The sequence below is a fragment of the Erpetoichthys calabaricus genome, chromosome 2, assembly GCF_900747795.2.
Source record: "Erpetoichthys calabaricus chromosome 2, fErpCal1.3, whole genome shotgun sequence".
NCBI lineage: Eukaryota > Metazoa > Chordata > Cladistia > Polypteriformes > Polypteridae > Erpetoichthys > Erpetoichthys calabaricus.
The window spans coordinates 107,339,146-107,356,524 of NC_041395.2; the positions used below are offsets into that span (position 1 = coordinate 107,339,146).

The window sequence follows — 17,379 nt, forward strand, 5'->3', positions numbered from 1 at the left end:
TCATGCAGCAGGGAGAAGCAGAACAGAACACATGCTGCTTAAGGCCTCCAGCCATCATCAGCTTCATGGGACTGCATTTTAACATGATCCTCCCACACCCTTCCTGCCATGAAAGTAAGGCCCTCTTCTCATTTCAGTGCGCCTGCCCGTGTCTGGCATGTGTGTGTGCAAAAAAAAAAAAAGGGAGAGAGAGGGATGGCGCGCGTTGGGGGGGGGGGGGGGTGTTGGGGGGTAGAGCGAGAGAGCAAGCGAGAGAAAGAGAGAGAGAGAGAGAGAGCGAGTGTGTGTGAGAGATCGCTGCGCAGCATCACAGAGCAGCCCGCCGCTTGCGGTCCCACACATCAGAGCTACGGGGACTGAGCTGGAATCACCAGGTACTGTACAAGCCTCTATTTGTGACCACTTGGCACCTGGGTGGGCTTTAATAACAGACTACAAACTAAGGGTGTCAATAAGGAACAAGGGATGAGCCTTTCAGGTGGGGTGCTACGTGTGCTGCCTTCATTAACTGACAGCTGACAGAGGGGGGTAAGTAGGAATGAATGGCTAGTGCCATGAGCCGTGTCGAATGTGCTGGCATCACTAAGGGTTTATTGACCTGTGACAGGGAATGTGGGGCTAAGCAGGTGGGATTCACTCTACAGCAGGAAGGCAGGCAGTGTGGGAGGGGACCGGCTGTGTTGGCTTCGCCGATCGGCACTTGACTGGTGGCACTCGAGGAGAGAGGGAGCAAGTGGGCTTTACTGTGGGCCGAGTGACCGGTGTTAAGGGACCAATGGAGCTGAACAGGTTAGCTTCAGTATGTGTGAGTAGGCAGTGCTGGCGCGTGAGCCTGGCTGGTGACAAAGAGTGTGGGATTAAGCAGGTGGGATTTGCAAGGCAGGCAGTGACGGAGGGGTACTGAGTGTGTTGGTTTTAGTAACTGGCTGTTGTTGGGTAACACTCAAGAAGAGGTGAAGGGAACAAGTGACCAGTGCTGTGATTGTGGGTATCAGAAAGGAACTTTCAGGTGGTGACAAAGAATAAGCTACCATGTGTGTTAGTGTCACTTGTGGCCACTGACTGGTGAAGGTGTGGAAGTGAGAAAGTGATCCTGACTGTGGGCCAGGTAACCAGTAATTAGAACTCTGGGTGGGCACCACCAGTGAGCTTCCATTGTAGTATGAGTTACCAGTGTTATTGGGTTAAAGAGTGCTGACGTTAGGAATACACTTTCTTCTGGTTACACAAGGAAGTCAGGTTTCATTGATGGACAAGCGGTCATTGCTTAAATCCTGACTGGTGATGGGGGATGGAAGGCTGAACAAAGTGAACAGACAGGGTAGGCAGTGTTGGAGGGGCACGACTGCGCTGCTTTCCACAGCTATCTGCTGAATGGAGACAGAGGACAAGAGGAAAATTGTGGGCAAGTGGGATTCACTGTGGCATGAATGACTAGTGCTGGTGGTGCTGAGTGTGCTGACATTAGTAATAAGCATGAAAAACGGTCACAAAAGGAGCCGCGCTTCAATGTGGGACTAGAGGCGGGTGCTGGCATCAATAAAGGGATTACCTTATATGAGTGACCAGTAGAGCAGGGGGCTGCCATTAATTTATAGCAACAGCACCAATGCTAAATTAACTCTTAAACGTATAGAATGTAGAGATACAATAGGTAAGGACAGAGGATTTCAATATATACTGTGCAGCACACTTAAATGGTAAATTAACACTAGTCATTTTGTTGTGTATGGAGTGATCAACTGTTCATAAAAGAAGCTGAGTCTCAGTTTGGGATGATTGTCCAGTGCAAGCAGTGGTAAAATATATATCGGCTAGTGCCCAGGGATGTTAAGGGTCAGTAGATAAGCGCCACTGTGGTTTGAGTGGCCAGTGCTGGGAGGTGCTCAGTTCACTGACATAAGTGGGAAACTCCCAACTGGTCAATTAGGCAAGGCATTGAACAAAGACACTTCACTGTGACATTAGCGACCAGCATTGGAGCTTCTACGTATCTTTATATGAGTCCTGAATATCCAACTGAACTTTGAAGAATGGCCAGTGGTGTGGACATGTGTTGGCATCCTGAAAGTAATGACTATCGAGTGCCAGAAAATGTGCAGGTTGTCCTGAAGTTCTAAGATATGGACTTCATTGTGGCATGCATGACCATCACTAGGGCTGCTAGGTGTCCTTATATTAGTAATGAATATTCAAATCATCATAAAAATGGACATCTTTGTGGCCTGAATGACCAGCACTGGAGTTCCAAATATCCTGACATTAGTAAGAAATATCCAGCTGGTCACAAATGTGCTCCAGTATGGTGTATGAGTGGCTAATGCTGGCATCAGTCAAGTAAAGGCCATCTGGTGCCAACAGATGTGGGGCTGTGCGAAGGCACTGTGTTGTGGTAACAATGACCATTGCGGAGGAGTGCTGTTATTAAGAAACTTCCAAATGGTCACAGAGAACATGGCACCACACTGTTGTATGAATGACCACTGCCTGGGCTGCTACATGTTCTGATATTAGTCCTGAATATCCAACTGGTCAGAAAGGAAGCTGCATTTAAATAAGTGAAGTGAATAGCCACTGCTGAGGTGACTACCATCTGGTGCCAGGAGATGTGGGCTCCATTATGGTATGAGCACTCACTACTGAGGGTGTTGAGTGTGCTGACACTGGCAAGAAATGTCCAGCTAGTCAAAAACGGCATAGTGGATGAGCTTCATTGTGATGCAAGGAGCCAGTGCTGGGTGGTTGCTTATGTTGCTTTTTTAAGTAGTAAGTGACAAAAGAGAAGGCACAGGAAGAATGAAATGACCAAGTCAGCATCTAAGTTTGGGGGCTATCCGGTGCTCAATATGTGTAAATGTCTGCCAGCTGTGGACAAGCTGAGCAAGTGGGCTTTTCTGTGGGGTGAGGGATCACTTATGGATGGAGCTAACTGCACTCAGTTCAGTAATGGGCTAATAACAGCCTGGGAGAAGTGGCTTCACTGTTTACGTAAGTGACCAATGCATACTGGTATTAGTAAATTTTGAGCAACTGGTAACGTGAAGGCAGGAGTACAGTAGGACTTCACAGTGGGAGGAATATCCACTTCTGGTGGGGACTGCACTGAGGATGCTGGACTTGATTAGTTTATTAACTGGTGACAAAGACTGATGGAGGCAAGCAGGTCAACTACAGTGAATGACATGTGACCAGGTCTTGGGTGTTAAGGGTAGAAACCTACTAACAGAGAAGGAGAGCAAGGGCAAGGATGACCAGGTGAATTCCATTGTAAAACAAGTGATCATCACGAGATAGGCACTGATTGGGTGATGAAGATGTCCTTGACAGTAAAGATTCCAGTCTGTCTGATCTTCAAAATCGGGATGTTCTGCCCAAAATTTACCCTCACTTGCATATTACTCTAGAATATGCTGTCTTTAACTTAGCTGAGTAGTTGCACTGCTGACAACATTCGTGGGTTTTTGGATGCTAGACTTCTTCAAACAATAAAGACCCTGGCAGGGCTCACTTTCTGGTATTCTGACCGGTGGACACAGCACTACAGTACTGTCGTCAGTCTCTTACTGTGCACACTGTTTCTCATCCTCATTGAGACATTCTTGGTGCTGATGGCTGACCTCTTAGGCTTTTGCACTTTTTTGATCTCAAGTTTGAGTGGCCAGGTTTGAAAATGGATGACTGTATAACCAAGTCAGGAGAAAAGTTGGAAAGGTGAGATTAAAGAGCAGGTGTTCTAGTTTAACCTGATGGACCACCTATGTTTCTCACATCAATTGCACAGGACACCCTGGAATGCAAGAATCTAATGCTGTACCTTCAAACTCCCTTCTGTATAATGCTATCAGAGTAAGTAAGGACTCGTCAATGGTCACTGATGACTCCTGATGCCCCCATTGGCATAAAGCTCTTGTATTGCTTACTGCCCAGATGTCTTTAGGTTGACCCATTTTCATCTAGAGTGGTCTAGAGACCATCTAGAGAGTCATCTAGAGAGTCTAGCTGCCTTGTGCCCTGTTCTGCCAGGTTAGGCCCAAGCCCTTGTGATCCTGAGTAGATTATAGGAAGTGGATGGACTTCAGTTCTTTTTTGGAGGCTACAAAGAACAAGGCAAGATATCCAGGGGCGACCTCTACAGTGTGGCTTGACATCCTGGCATGTTGCATAACAGACACATATAGTTGTTACTTCTATTGGTGGTGAGACAGTCTGACAATGAAAAGCAGTAGTGTCTTCAGCATCTGAATGAAAATCATATGGTAGATAGTTTAGGAAACTGTGTTCTCAGATGTTTTAAGTAAGGAAGACAGAAGTTTTGAGGTGGGGTAATTCTACTCAGTAATCACGTGTTGCATGGTGATTAGCAGATGCACAACATGGGTTGGGTATTTGTCACAATAATGACACTATAAACCAGTAATGAGGAGATGTCTCACTGTGCCACACAGAAGTGGAGCAGGAGGGACACAATGACTGCCAAGGTTTTTAACTGAGATGCCTATGTTGAGGATAGGAGATGCCTGATATATGGTGGGTGGGCTGTGATGTGACTCACATTTTATTGAGATTTGTGTTAAACTCAAAGGCAGGCAGAAGCAGGAAGGTGTATGTCCCCTCTCTGATTCTATGGATTGTTTAATCTTGGAAGTGATATCCGTCACTTTAATCAACTGCTCAAGTGTGCACTCAGCAGGACCAGCATTCCTCAAAATTTAACCTGAAATCCTGGCAACAGGATATTATATGTGCCTCTTGGATATTAAATGTTACCCTGGCAACATTCAACAGCTCAGAGGTTAGGTAGGCACATGTGCAGTTCAGCATGGCATCTGAAAGGCACAGGCTTTGAGAGAGAAGAAGGTCCCAGATGCCTTTGGAGTGTCGCCATGCATTAACTCAAATGTTTCTCATCAGGCTTATCCCGTTTTCTTAACATGATGGGCTGGTTTAAGGAGATGAGAGGACTGTAGGCATGCCGCCTAGATCAACATCACATGAACTGGCGCAGATGAACACTTTCATATTGCATTCGCCTCGGGGCTGACACACGCGCAGGCCTTCACACCCGCCAGTCTGACTAAACTGTGAGTCAGGAAGTTAATTTGTGCGTATGTGGCTGGAAGAGAAACACGGCATGTGTGTATGTGCACTGTCGCAGCTTTACTGAAAGGCCCCCTAAATGGTTTATATTAAAAAGATGCAAATGTATAAGGTGTTGTCCATTGGCCTCCAAATTAAAGAAAATGCCAAAAAATGATGACTACTGTTAGCACAAAGGGCATTGGAAATTGGACAATCGGTGCTAGCTGATAAATTAACATGGTCAACAGACAATGGAGTGCATGTGGGCCTCCTAGTGAATATGCACATCTGTGGGCTTGCATAAGTGCTCTAGCGTGTGACATGGTCTAGTTGTGGAGTGTCTGGGTGCTGTGTGCACGTCTGAGAGCGTACAAAGGCAGATGAATGCACACTCACTTATACTCAGACACATAGGCATGTAAGAGCAGAAACTTTTGAGCACCATTTTCCACTATTATTTTCTTCAATTAGTCCATCCATCCATTTTCTAATATGCTCCTCCGATTGAGAGTATATTAGAGACAAGGCAGGAACCCACCCCAGTCGGGAAACCAGCCATCTGATATCATAGCCTTATTCTACATCAATCGGTGTAACGATAAAATGTAAAGTGAAAAGGTCCCAGAAGGGAAATGCCCCGTTTAAGGCAGGACATTGGTGCAGGTAAAGGTTAGCAAGGTTGCAAGGACACTGCTAGTGTTACCCTTAAGCACACTGATAGAGATGTCTTCTCATGGGTCATTACAGATGGAAACCACCCACTCTGATGATCCTTTTAGAATCCAGAGGTGGGACCCACTTGAGGGAGAGGTCAGTGGTCATCTTTAGAGTCGGTGACGTTAGATCTAAAAAGTAAGCAGACAGACATTTGTCCTCTCTATTCACTTCTGATCCCACTGTAATAGCACCGTTGACACTGCTTGGTTCACTCCAGACCATTGCACAGTGTGTACCGTAGGGTATCCACCTTGATTTACCTCCTCTTTACGTGTCCTTGAGTGAAAGTTTCACTATTTACCAGAAGAAAATCTGATGCATTGCCCCTCTCAATGTCTTGCTTGAGTGTCCATGAGGATTTGCTATTGACACTTGCTTCTGTTTTTAAATTGGGCGTCTCTCCTTAATACAAATACAACTCTACCGGTCAGTCATTGTCAAGCCTACTTAATCCAAAGCAGGGGCATGGGAGACGAAGCCTATCCCTTTAAAAATGATGCAAGGCAGAAAACAGTTTGAAACTCAGAGACAGAGGGAGAACACAGAAACTTTACACAGACAACATCCATCCATCCATCCATCCATCCATTGTCTCCCGCTTATCCGAGGTCGGGTCGCGGGGGCAGCAGCTAGACAACATGTGGGTGTGAAATTCAAATCCAGGATGCCAGACCTATAAAGCAGTAACGCTAAGCACTGTGTTACCATGCTGACCACTACTGCATAAACTCTTCATTTTGATGTTGTGTTCATATGAATGAACGCTATGAGAAAACCCCTGCATATGATATATTGTTCAACTAATCTTGATGTCTGCTTATGTAAGATGTTGAGCTTTTTGAGGTTCTCCCTTATTTTTTGGCCCTCTCAAGCTAAACAAAACTAATTTTTAGGCCATTTTTGAACTGTATTTTTTACAGAAAAGTACGCCCTTATGATAAAGACTAAACAAATAGCTGTCTTGATTAAAAAGGATCAGAAGAACTCGAACGTGTGCACATCATATCAACCAACCCCCCTAATGGAATACAAAGGGTCAAAGTTGATCCTTTTCACAAAATGTCAGATAATGGGAATTGGCATGTGGAGTGTTGTTTTATGCTATTTCAAGTATGCTGATCACAAATATGATAATATTTTTAACATTTGATTATTTACTAGCAGTCATAACCCTCCAAGAGTCACTCCCAGAAAGTTACAAATGATGCATTCCAAACATAAGCGTGCAGAGTATCGTTTTGAGTACTGTATTTCAAGGGAATTGGTTGTGAATATGATGTTATTTTGGATTTTTGATCCTTTACTAAGAATCTGGCCCCCGTGAACCTCTGCCAGATTTTAGAAAAATGACAGATTTTTATTACAATTGAGAATATTTAAAATTCAAGCATTTGAATTGAAGCACAAATTTTAACATTTAAAATATTTGAAGCAGCTATTCTTATTTATTGTGTACTTTTACCTCATGAAGCAAATCATTACATTTTCTATTAACACACCGAATTAGGGCAGCCTATGCTAATTCAGTCTTTTTTCCAGATGCACTTTCTTTCGGTTTGCCACTTTGTGTTGCACTCACCCATGTACACAACGTGACAACATAAGTTAACACCCACAAGGTGTGATCCAAAAAAAGCACTGCCCAGGACAGACGATATGTCAATAAGTAATAAGAGCAAAACTGAAGGCCTGATTGGTGTAGAAGGTGGGTCATTAGAATCAGGAAAAACCTCATAGTGGGGGTCATGAAACTTTGTATCATGGAGTCATGTAGGAGAGTCACATGGTGGTGTGTGGCAAATCCAGCAAAGCAGAGTCCAGGTGCTCCTCTAGGGAGGAGAGGAGTGGACCGAAATGTCAGATATTGTTGGTTTCCATTTGTTATTCAGTTTTTACTTTGATTTCTGTGTGTTTTAACAAATCTGTCTTTATATACACTAATTCTGCATCTAGTAATTTATATAATCTACACTTGTATTTTATATAAGAACTTAACTTAGTGCTCTTCGCCTGCACTTAGTGAAGAGCACTATTCAAAAATAAATACATTGAAATGTAACACACAGGCTGTGTCAGGGACATGGCTGACCAAAATATATACGGACATCAGGGGGGTCTTTTAGAAAACCATACTAGCCAGGCCTGCCATGAAATTTAGTATAGTATGTGACAAGATAACCTCCACAAGAGGCAGCCAGCTACTACAGTATGTATGGTGACATCTCACTTGAAGATCGCAGCTGTTCTGCGCTTGTGGATGCTGTCCACCATGTCTCCAGTAATAGTAGACTATAGTAGTATTTGTGAATTTCCCCTTGTGATTAATAAAGTATCTATCTATCTATCTATCTATCTATCTATCTATCTATCTATCTATCTATCTATCTATCTATCTATCTATCTATCTATCTATCTATCCAGTAATAAAAGTGCAGTGCAATTCTTACTTGCAGGTCCACCCGACAAGCAACATGCAACATGCCACTACAACATAGCGCCTTGGTAAACAAGAATGTTTTGAAATACAGAGCTCTGTTTCATTTAATGAAAAATATGTTTATCTGTTATACTCTTTCATTTCTATGCTCCCATTACTTAAAGAGCTGTGGAAAAAGCAGACTCTGTTTAAATCTGGTAATAGACATAAATGATCTGGCTAGGAATTTGAAAAACAAACTGCTCGTCAAGAGATAATCAGAAACCCTCAAAGTGTGGATATACACTGGATATGTACTGGATACACTGTAGCCTGCACACAAGGGGCTGAAGATGGCCATCCAAACACACTCAATTGAAACAGAGTGAGCATAATGGATGTCATGGATGGAGACACAACCTGAGAAACAAAGTAAATTTTACAATTTCTTAAATCCTAAAAAAACCCTGCTTTCTTATAAAGATATCAAAAGCCCAACAACTCCAACTAAGACCAACCCATGCCTATTGATAAATTAGCATTAAATAATCTGCCACCCTTGACCCGGCATGTAGGTGCAGTTATACTTACACGGGTGGGTATATTGTGTGACGGTGTCTAGGCGTGCTCTGGAATGCTTGTAGTTATCTTGCCCAGGGAAGAACTGAAGCTTTGCTAAAAAAGGAAGTACAATAGCATGGAATCACTTGTCGTAATGGGGGTTATGATTGGAGACCCACCTCTTCAAGTTCTTTCCACTACCAGACAACTCATGGTGGGCTCATGAGTTTTTTCTGGGTTTCTCAGATCCTTCCCAATGATCACTCAAATCCTTTACCAGCTTGGTCATATGCATATGGCCAACATGTGTCATGCTATCTTAAGCTGAGCAGCCATCCTCACAAAGACCCTGGATTTAATGCCCTTTCATCTGCTCAGTGTTTCTTCATCGGCAAACATGGAATTGACACCTTCTTGGTGTCCTATAGCAGCAGTTATAAAGGAAGTCAGAACTTCAGAGGTAATCATGGCACCAGAGAGTGGTGACATGTTGCACATTGATTAGCATCTGCATTCTGTACAGTACATGTGACAATAATGACCCAGTAAGCCTATAACCTTTTGATAGGTGCAATGCAAGAAGCAGCTCTAGACAAGGTGTAAGTCCACCATGAAGCACCAATAACAACAATTACATGGAGCCAGTATAGAGAGTCCTTTCTGAGAGGAAATCCCTTAGAGATATAGGGGGAGAACATGTAAACTCCACACAGATAACAACCAAGCATTGTGTACATTAAGCAACTGATGCGAAGGCCTCTAGTGGAGGCTGTGAGCATAACAGACAAGCAAACCTGATCATCGACAAACCCAGCTATGTGCTTTCATTCCAACTGCATCTCGGCCTCTAAGCCAGCAGTATGACTGACATACAAATGATCTCCACACCTCTACCACCCACTTGCCAGTACATTTTTCAAATTCATCTCTATAGGACATCTTTGCTTGTGTTACAGGGGCTTCCCTCAGGATGCTGTTGTTGATTAATGGCAGGTACAGACCACAGTAGTGGGTAGTGGTGTTCTGAATTCTCCCCTTTTTGTGGACAGTTTGTCAGTGCAGCAGACCCAGTAACAGTTCAAGATTTGTCAGGGATTGTAAAATGTAGAAACGTAGCGGCACAGGGCACTATTGAGCTAGTGGGCAGCAGTGGGCAGAGCTGGTAGGTACACATTACACAACGGCATCTCGCTTGTGAATGTTTGTTTAAACACATGTCCCCTCTGGTTTTGCTCTGTACAATATTCCACTTGAACCTTTGTCCCCCAATTCTCAGAATCCTTAACATGCATATATCTGAGAAGTTGGGGAGGTGTCAACAGAGGTCACCCTACCCCAGCAGGAATGGTGGCTACTTACTTCCCATTCATCTCACTCTCCTTTTCTTCCAATCCCATATTTTTGCTCTGTTCTCTCGGCTGCTCCCTTTTTCCCCTCTCCATTCCTATTTCCTGCCTGCGGAGCAGAAGAATGCGGCCTCTGTTACACTGGCACATGAAGGCCATTCATTCGGGTGGCAAATCAGCAGCATACGCCTTGTGCTGCCGGCCGGGGCTTGGCGGAGATACTCCACACGCGTACCTCCACGCCAGCAACCATGATGCAAGGCAATTTGTGAGCCAGATGCCAGCTCACAAAGCCTCGTTGACTGCTACACAGCCGGACCCTGCACACACCACATTTCTGGCACGCTCCAATGAAAGCTTTTTCCTGTCAGCCAACATAACTGAAAAGACAGCATTAAAATTCAAAGACTGCACAAAAAAAAAATCAATAGCTTTCAGGGGAATACTTCACTTCTCCAAAAGGCGTGCCAAGTTAATGTTTCTCCGCAGCTCTCAATCGTACAGTGGAGTGTGCAGGTGCTTGTGGCAGCTTATGAAGCACTGATGAGCAGTATGGCAGCCCCTTCTGTGGCTCTGCTAACTTCAGTGTAATCACTGATGGAGCCTTTCTCTATTAAACAGTGGAAAGAGATCAACTACTAAACCATGCAACACCTTCGATATCCACTCATAAAATGGCACCTTTACTGGTTGCTGCCATATCCATAATGTCACATTTCTAAGTCTCAGCATTGCAATGAGAATACTGGTTAGTGCCAGAGTTTGAATGCTTATAATCCTTGTAGCAGTTAGTCTTAGTGTAATCGAGTCTTCTTCAGTCAGGACTGCACTGCCTACAGAGTTCATCCCCACTGGACTCCAACCATTAAACTTAAGAAGTGTGAAAAGCAATCATCTTCACCAGTCGAGCCAAAGGTGAACTCTCTCAATTCAAGTGGCTGCTCAAGCCCCCGACTGTCAGAGTGTCTCCTCATTGCATTTAAAAGTCCTTACTAGACAGGTGGTGACCTCAGAGGTTCAAATACCATTTTTGTAGTTTGAGAGGGTACCCCAGCAGGAAAGAGGGGGTCTGATTAAGTTCAAACTGTCACATTTGTCATGCCATCTGGGCTATTTGCTGTTCTAAGTTAACTAAAGGACTACTTAGTGAGCCCCAACTCACACAGAAAAGTGGAGTGAGTGCCAGCAAGTAGGTAAACATGTTAGACCTCCAAATAGCCTAGAAAAGACCCCACCTGCTAACTGTCAAATCACTTCTGCACTCATACAGCTTGTGCCACAGTAGTCTTGGTAGCCCTAAAAAGTGCCAAGTGATGCTGTATGTTGTTACTGCTGTTAAAAAATTAATAATGCTGATAAAATTAAGATTGGTCCATTGACCAAATGCATTTCTGCTTGAACACTTTGAAATAGTTCTCCTGGCTGCTTTAGTGTTCACCCCAGGAGATAAGAATGCTACATCTTTGTGGTTTAATCCCCAGTGCCATGTGTCAGGCTTAGTGATTAAGAGCACTGGATGGTGAATCCTAAGGCTGCTGCTTCAAACCAAACGTCTGAAACTTTAAAATCTTCTAAGATCCAAGTGTAAAAAATCATGGTGAACAGATGTAGTGTGGCCTTGGGGGAGGCACTGTAGTTAGTGTGGCGACTTTAAAGATTCTGTGTTCTGGGTTTGAATCCCAGGCTGAGTTGCTGTCTGTGTGGAGTTTGCATGTTCTACCCATGTACTTGTGTGTTTTCCTCCTACAACCCCAAAGATGTGTTGGTTAGGTTGACTGGTGTCACAGAGTATTCTGCCAAGCCAGAGAGTCATGTGGAGTCCGAAGCCTTCTAATTCCAGTCAGACTTTATTCAAAGATAATAGAGCCGTGTTTGGTCTGTGGAGAAAGTTGCTACTCCTGGGCATGGAGACATCATTATACAAAACGTAAGATACTTAGACTTACTCCTGCTTATGCTAATGGACAACACCTAATGGCATTTTGTCACTATTGTCTGCTAATTTATTAGTTACGCCCATTTTACATTAAGTTATGCTCATCCATAGCCATTATTCATTTTGTCTCACCCAGTCTTTGGCATTGGCTTTCAGGGTGTCATTTTACACTGGTGGAGTAGTTACATGTAAGACTCAGTGTATATCAGTCCATTCCAGTGTTTAATCTATTTAATGTTCAGTTCAATTCGATACTTAACAGTGCTTAAACCATATTGGCGGTGAGATTACAATATACATACAATATACATAGTAATATACATAGTAAAATAAGTGCCCAATTAAAATACATGCTTAATTATTATCCATCCACCATCCAACCTGCTGTATCCTAACTACAGGGTCACAGGGGTCTGCTGGAGCCAATCCCAGCCAACACGTGGCGCAAGGCAGGAAACAAACCCCGAGCAGGGTGCCAGCCCACCGCAGGGAGCACACATACACACACACACACACCAAGCACAATTTAGAATCGCCAATGCACCTAACCTGCATGTCTTTGGACTGTGGGAGTAAACTGGAGTACCCGGAGGAAACCCACACAGACACAGGGAGAACATGCAAACTCCAAGCAGGGAGGACCCGGAAAGCGAACCTGGGTCTCCTAACTGCGAGGCAGCAGCACTACCCACTGCATTACCATGCCGCCCCTTAATTATTATGTTATTATAAATTCAAATTTCTCTGCATATTATATTCTAAATACTGTGCTAAATTATCCAGTATGTGATTATATAAAAATATTCAGTAAATATTTGTATAGATATTTTTTCATCCTGGAAGCTCTGAACTGGACCCTGTGTGTGAGTGAATCATGCCTTGGACTGGCATACTGCCTTAGCACTCACTGGTACCAGGATGGGCTCCAGCCGCCCCAATTCTGAAATGAATCAAGGGAGCTTAAGAAAAAATAAATGAACATTAAACAGCCATGTACTTGTGAAGTGCACTGGAATGATATACCCTATAAAAAGGCAATACATTATTCACTTTTAAAAGTCTTTGTTTACACAGTAATTAGCATGGTTCCCTCAGTTCTCCAGCAGAGTGGGTTCAAATCCTGGATTAACCACTGCCTGTGTAGAGTTTGCATGTTCTCTCCATGTCTTTGTTTTTTTTTCCTACATCCCAAAACTGGTTTAGATAGATCAGGTACTTAAATTAGTGTGTAAGACTATGGCTTGTGATGGACTGGGACCCCATCCAGGATTAGTTCCTGCATTGCTTCTGATGTTGCCAAGATAATTTCCAGCTCAAATGACTTTAAATTGCATTTAGTTAAACAGGCTCTGAAACGAAAGGATGGATAGATGTGCAGGGGTACCAATCACTGTTCAACTACACATTCAGCTGCATGGCTGCCTTAAGCCTGGTTTTATATTCACTTGGTCATTCAGGCACTGTTTGTGTCTCTCCACCTGGACCTTGACTGCTTTGACATCCAAACAATGTGGCCACAGCGACTCTTGCAGGGTAAACTTTCACATCCTGGGTGACTGCCAGAGATCTTTTATGATTTGGGTTGGAGACTGAATGGCCACTTCTGAATGTTCAGTGCCCTCCTTACGCTTGCTGCTCACATTAGAAGAGACGCCTCTCTGGGGAGCTCATTACCAAACTTCATCTGTCGTTTACAAACCCCAGGATGTGTTCATTTTTTTGTGATGCTCTCACGGGACTGACAACAAGAAATTCACATTCCAGTCAGAGCACTAAGTAGCTCTGTTTGTGCCAGCCTTTTCAAGTAGATGACCAATGGGCGACTAATGTGTTAGAGGCTGTCACTCTCCATTGCTGCCTACCACTGCAAAAACTTAAAAAGAGGTGAAACCTATGTCTTGAATAAAATGGGCATTCTGTGGACAAAACCGAGGTGAGATCAAACACCAATGTCCTTGGGTCGCCATTCATGATTTATTTGAGGAAAAGTCCCTGTATGTCACCCTGTCCATGCAGCAGGCAGGCAGCAGTGAGCCCATCTTTCTACATGACAACTTATTTAAACTCCTGAATGTTAGCACTGACTTAGTAGACTGAAGGTTTGCTTCTTTAAGGTTTGAAAAACCAGAGGAGACAATTTAGTCCATCAAGCCCATCAGGATGCCCAGTGACTACACTGCTCAAAAAATTAAGGGAACCCTTAAATCACACATTGGATCTTGATGAATGAAATATTTAAGTGGAAAATCTTTACTGAGTAATACTGTGTAATTTGTAGAGAACAAAATGATGTAACAACAGTCACTGAAAACCAAAATCACCAACCCGTTCACTGAGGGCTGGATTCAACATCACACTGAAAATCAGACTCAAAAATTTAAATCACAGGCTGATCATCATAGTAACTCACAATTTGACTCAGTAATGAGTATGGCCCCCAAGTGCCTGTTTGCACTCCTGACCATGACTGATGGTGGATGGTGTCCTGGAGGATCTCCTTCCTAACCTGGATGGGGAATCAGTGAGATCCTGGACACTCTGTGGCACTAATTGGCAGAGTCAGATGCACCAATACATAATGTCTCAGAGCTTCTCAATTGGATTCAGGTCTGAAGAATGTGTGAGCCAGTCAATGGCATCAATGCCTTCGTCATCCAGGAACTGCCTAGACACTCTGGCCACATGAGTCCGGATATTGTCCTGCTCAAGGAGGAGGAACGCATGGCCCACTGCATCAGCATAAGGTCTGACAAAGGCTTTGAGGATTTCAACCCATTACCTAACAGCAGTCAGGGTACCATAGCCTAGCACAGGGACTCTCCAAGAATATGCCTCCCCAGACCATCACTGACCCACCGCCAGACCGTTCAAGCTGGATGATGTTGCGGGCTGCATGAAGTTTACCATGGCATCTCCAGACTCTTCACGTCTGTCACATGTGCTCAATGTGAACTTGCTCTCATCTATGAAGAGAACTGGCCATCATTGATGGAGCTGCCAATTGTGGTATTCTCCGGCGAATGCCATTTGAGCTACAGGGTGATGGGTTGTGTGCACAGGTCCCACTAGAGGACATCGGGCCCTCATGCCATCCTCAAGGAGTATGTTTCTGACAGTTTGGTCAGAAACATACACACCAGTAGTCAGCTGGCGGTCATTTTGTAGGGCTCTGGCAGTGCTCCTCCTGTTCTTCCTCACACAAAGGAGCAGACACCAGTCCTGCTACTGGGTTGATGGCCTTCTATGGCCTTTTCCAGCTCTCTTTGTGTGACAGCCCCATCTCCTGGTATCTCCTCCATGCTCTTGAGACTGTGCTTAAGAGACACAGCAAACCTTCTTGTGACAGCACATACAGATGTGCCATCCTGGAAGAGCTGCACTGCCTGTGCAACCTGAATTGACTGCAGGTACCGCTTTATGTTGCCAGTAGTGTCAAGGACACTAGCAAAATGCAAAACTAGAACAGAAGGATAAGGAGAGAGCAGTTGTCTGTGCTCACCACCTTCAAAACCATTCTCTTTTTGGGGATCATCTTGCTGTTGCTTTCCCAGTGCACCTGCTGTCACTTTCATTTCCATCAAAGCAGGTGAAGTTGATTCACAATCACTAATGTTTCCTAACTGGACAGATTGATAACCCTGAAGCTTAAATGACTTGGTGTTAGACTGTGATGATTAAGTATTCCATTATTTTTTTGAGTAGTGTATATGCTGGCATATCTCATCCCGTACTTTTCAAAAGCTATCAGTTTCCACTTCAGTTAGTAGCTTGTTTGAGATTCCCAGATTCCATCTTAAATGCACTTTGTCCTAGCTACCAAAAGTGTTCTCAAGTATGCGATTCACTACACAACTGAAAGACTTAATTTCCATACTTTATCACAAGCTTTGCAAAAATGCACTCAAAGGAATTAACTACAATGCCCTCTGCATGAATGTTCAGACCTTAGTTCACCACAGGGTCCTTCTGAGGCTTGAGCACATGTTCTAATGCTTAAATGAATGTACTACATGACCCTGTATGTGTACTGCAGTCTACATTTACCACAAAGTATTCATGACCTCCAGCTGGACTACTGAAGCTTCAGGTCATCCTCTACCATAGGCACTGCATTAAATGTAATACCTGATACAGCCCTCCATTTGTACAGTATATCTTGATTGACCATAACATATTGATCAACCAAAGGTGGACCTCCAAAGCCTCCTCACACACTCTACCACAAAGCACTTTAATGAACTTTGTTTAAATAGCCCTCTGTGTGTACTGTAATTTTGACTTATCACAATACATTCCCAACTCTGGTGGACCACACTGTAACGGCCGACTCCTTACCCAGACCAGCCACTACACTACCAAGATTTATTCCTTGGATTCCTTGGGTTCCTTGGTTTCTTGCTCTAATAACAAGCCATACTCCTTACAAGTTGTCTTATTTTTCCCAACACAATGAAATAATCAGAAAAAAGTAAACAGAAATGTAAAATCAAACATAGATATATTGTAACTTGAAAAGACTGACAAATATTCAATAATATAGATATGTGCGCGCAAAACACCACTATCCCAAAACACCAGTGACTAATTACTATATAAGAATACAGATATTTACATTGAACCCACTCTTGCCCCTATACAATAAACAAAAACATGTAACACAAATACAAACACTGATTAGTTAAACACGGCAATTGAAAAATATGGTGAAAAATGAGTCCAAAATAAAGTTCAGTGGTATCGAAACTGGCTTTAGTGATATTGTGCTCTTTCCCATAAACAAAACGACCTCACTGTGAAAAATCATGGCAATGACTGGAATGAATTCGAACCCTGGGGTTTCTTGACTCTGGCTGTCATGATGTTGAATTGGCTGTAGAAAAAGCAAGCAGTGGAATGATGCAATAAATGGCAGTGATGAGTTTGAAAATGATTGGGTAAATTGTCTCCTTTCTCCTCTCTCTCTCTTCTTGCCTTCGTTCCTCTTTTTTAAATACAAAATGTCCTGGATGTAACAGGTGGATCCAACAGGTGATTTCCGTCTCGGGGCGGCGGACTCTCTCCATTATCCTTCCCCTCTGCACTTACGGGGACAACATTTACTGACACACATATAATGGACAGTAAAGGGAACGATGAAAACAAAACGCATTCAGCACAAACATAGAACATACTATTATTATGTAGCCCCACTACAACACATTCTACCAGAACACATCATTTTAAACAAATTACATAGTACTCCATGTGTATGGTTGGTCCTGATTCAGGTGGACCCAAATACTTCATCCAATGTTCTACATTGCATCCTTAGCTGAAGGTCCTTT

At 43.5% G+C, this 17,379-nt stretch overlaps 1 protein-coding gene across 5 annotated transcripts in view; it reads left to right on the forward strand.

Annotated features, from left to right (window-relative positions):
- The first annotated feature begins 286 nt into the window (after nucleotides 1-286).
- c1qtnf4 (C1q and TNF related 4) overlaps nucleotides 287-17,379 on the forward strand; it is a 37,558-nt gene continuing 20,465 nt past the window's right edge. For all 5 annotated transcript variants that reach the window (XM_051923534.1, XM_051923531.1, XM_051923532.1 and 2 more), the window contains exon 1: nucleotides 287-374. The gene's annotated coding sequence lies outside the window, so the exon portion shown is untranslated. The remainder of the gene's footprint in view (nucleotides 375-17,379) is intronic.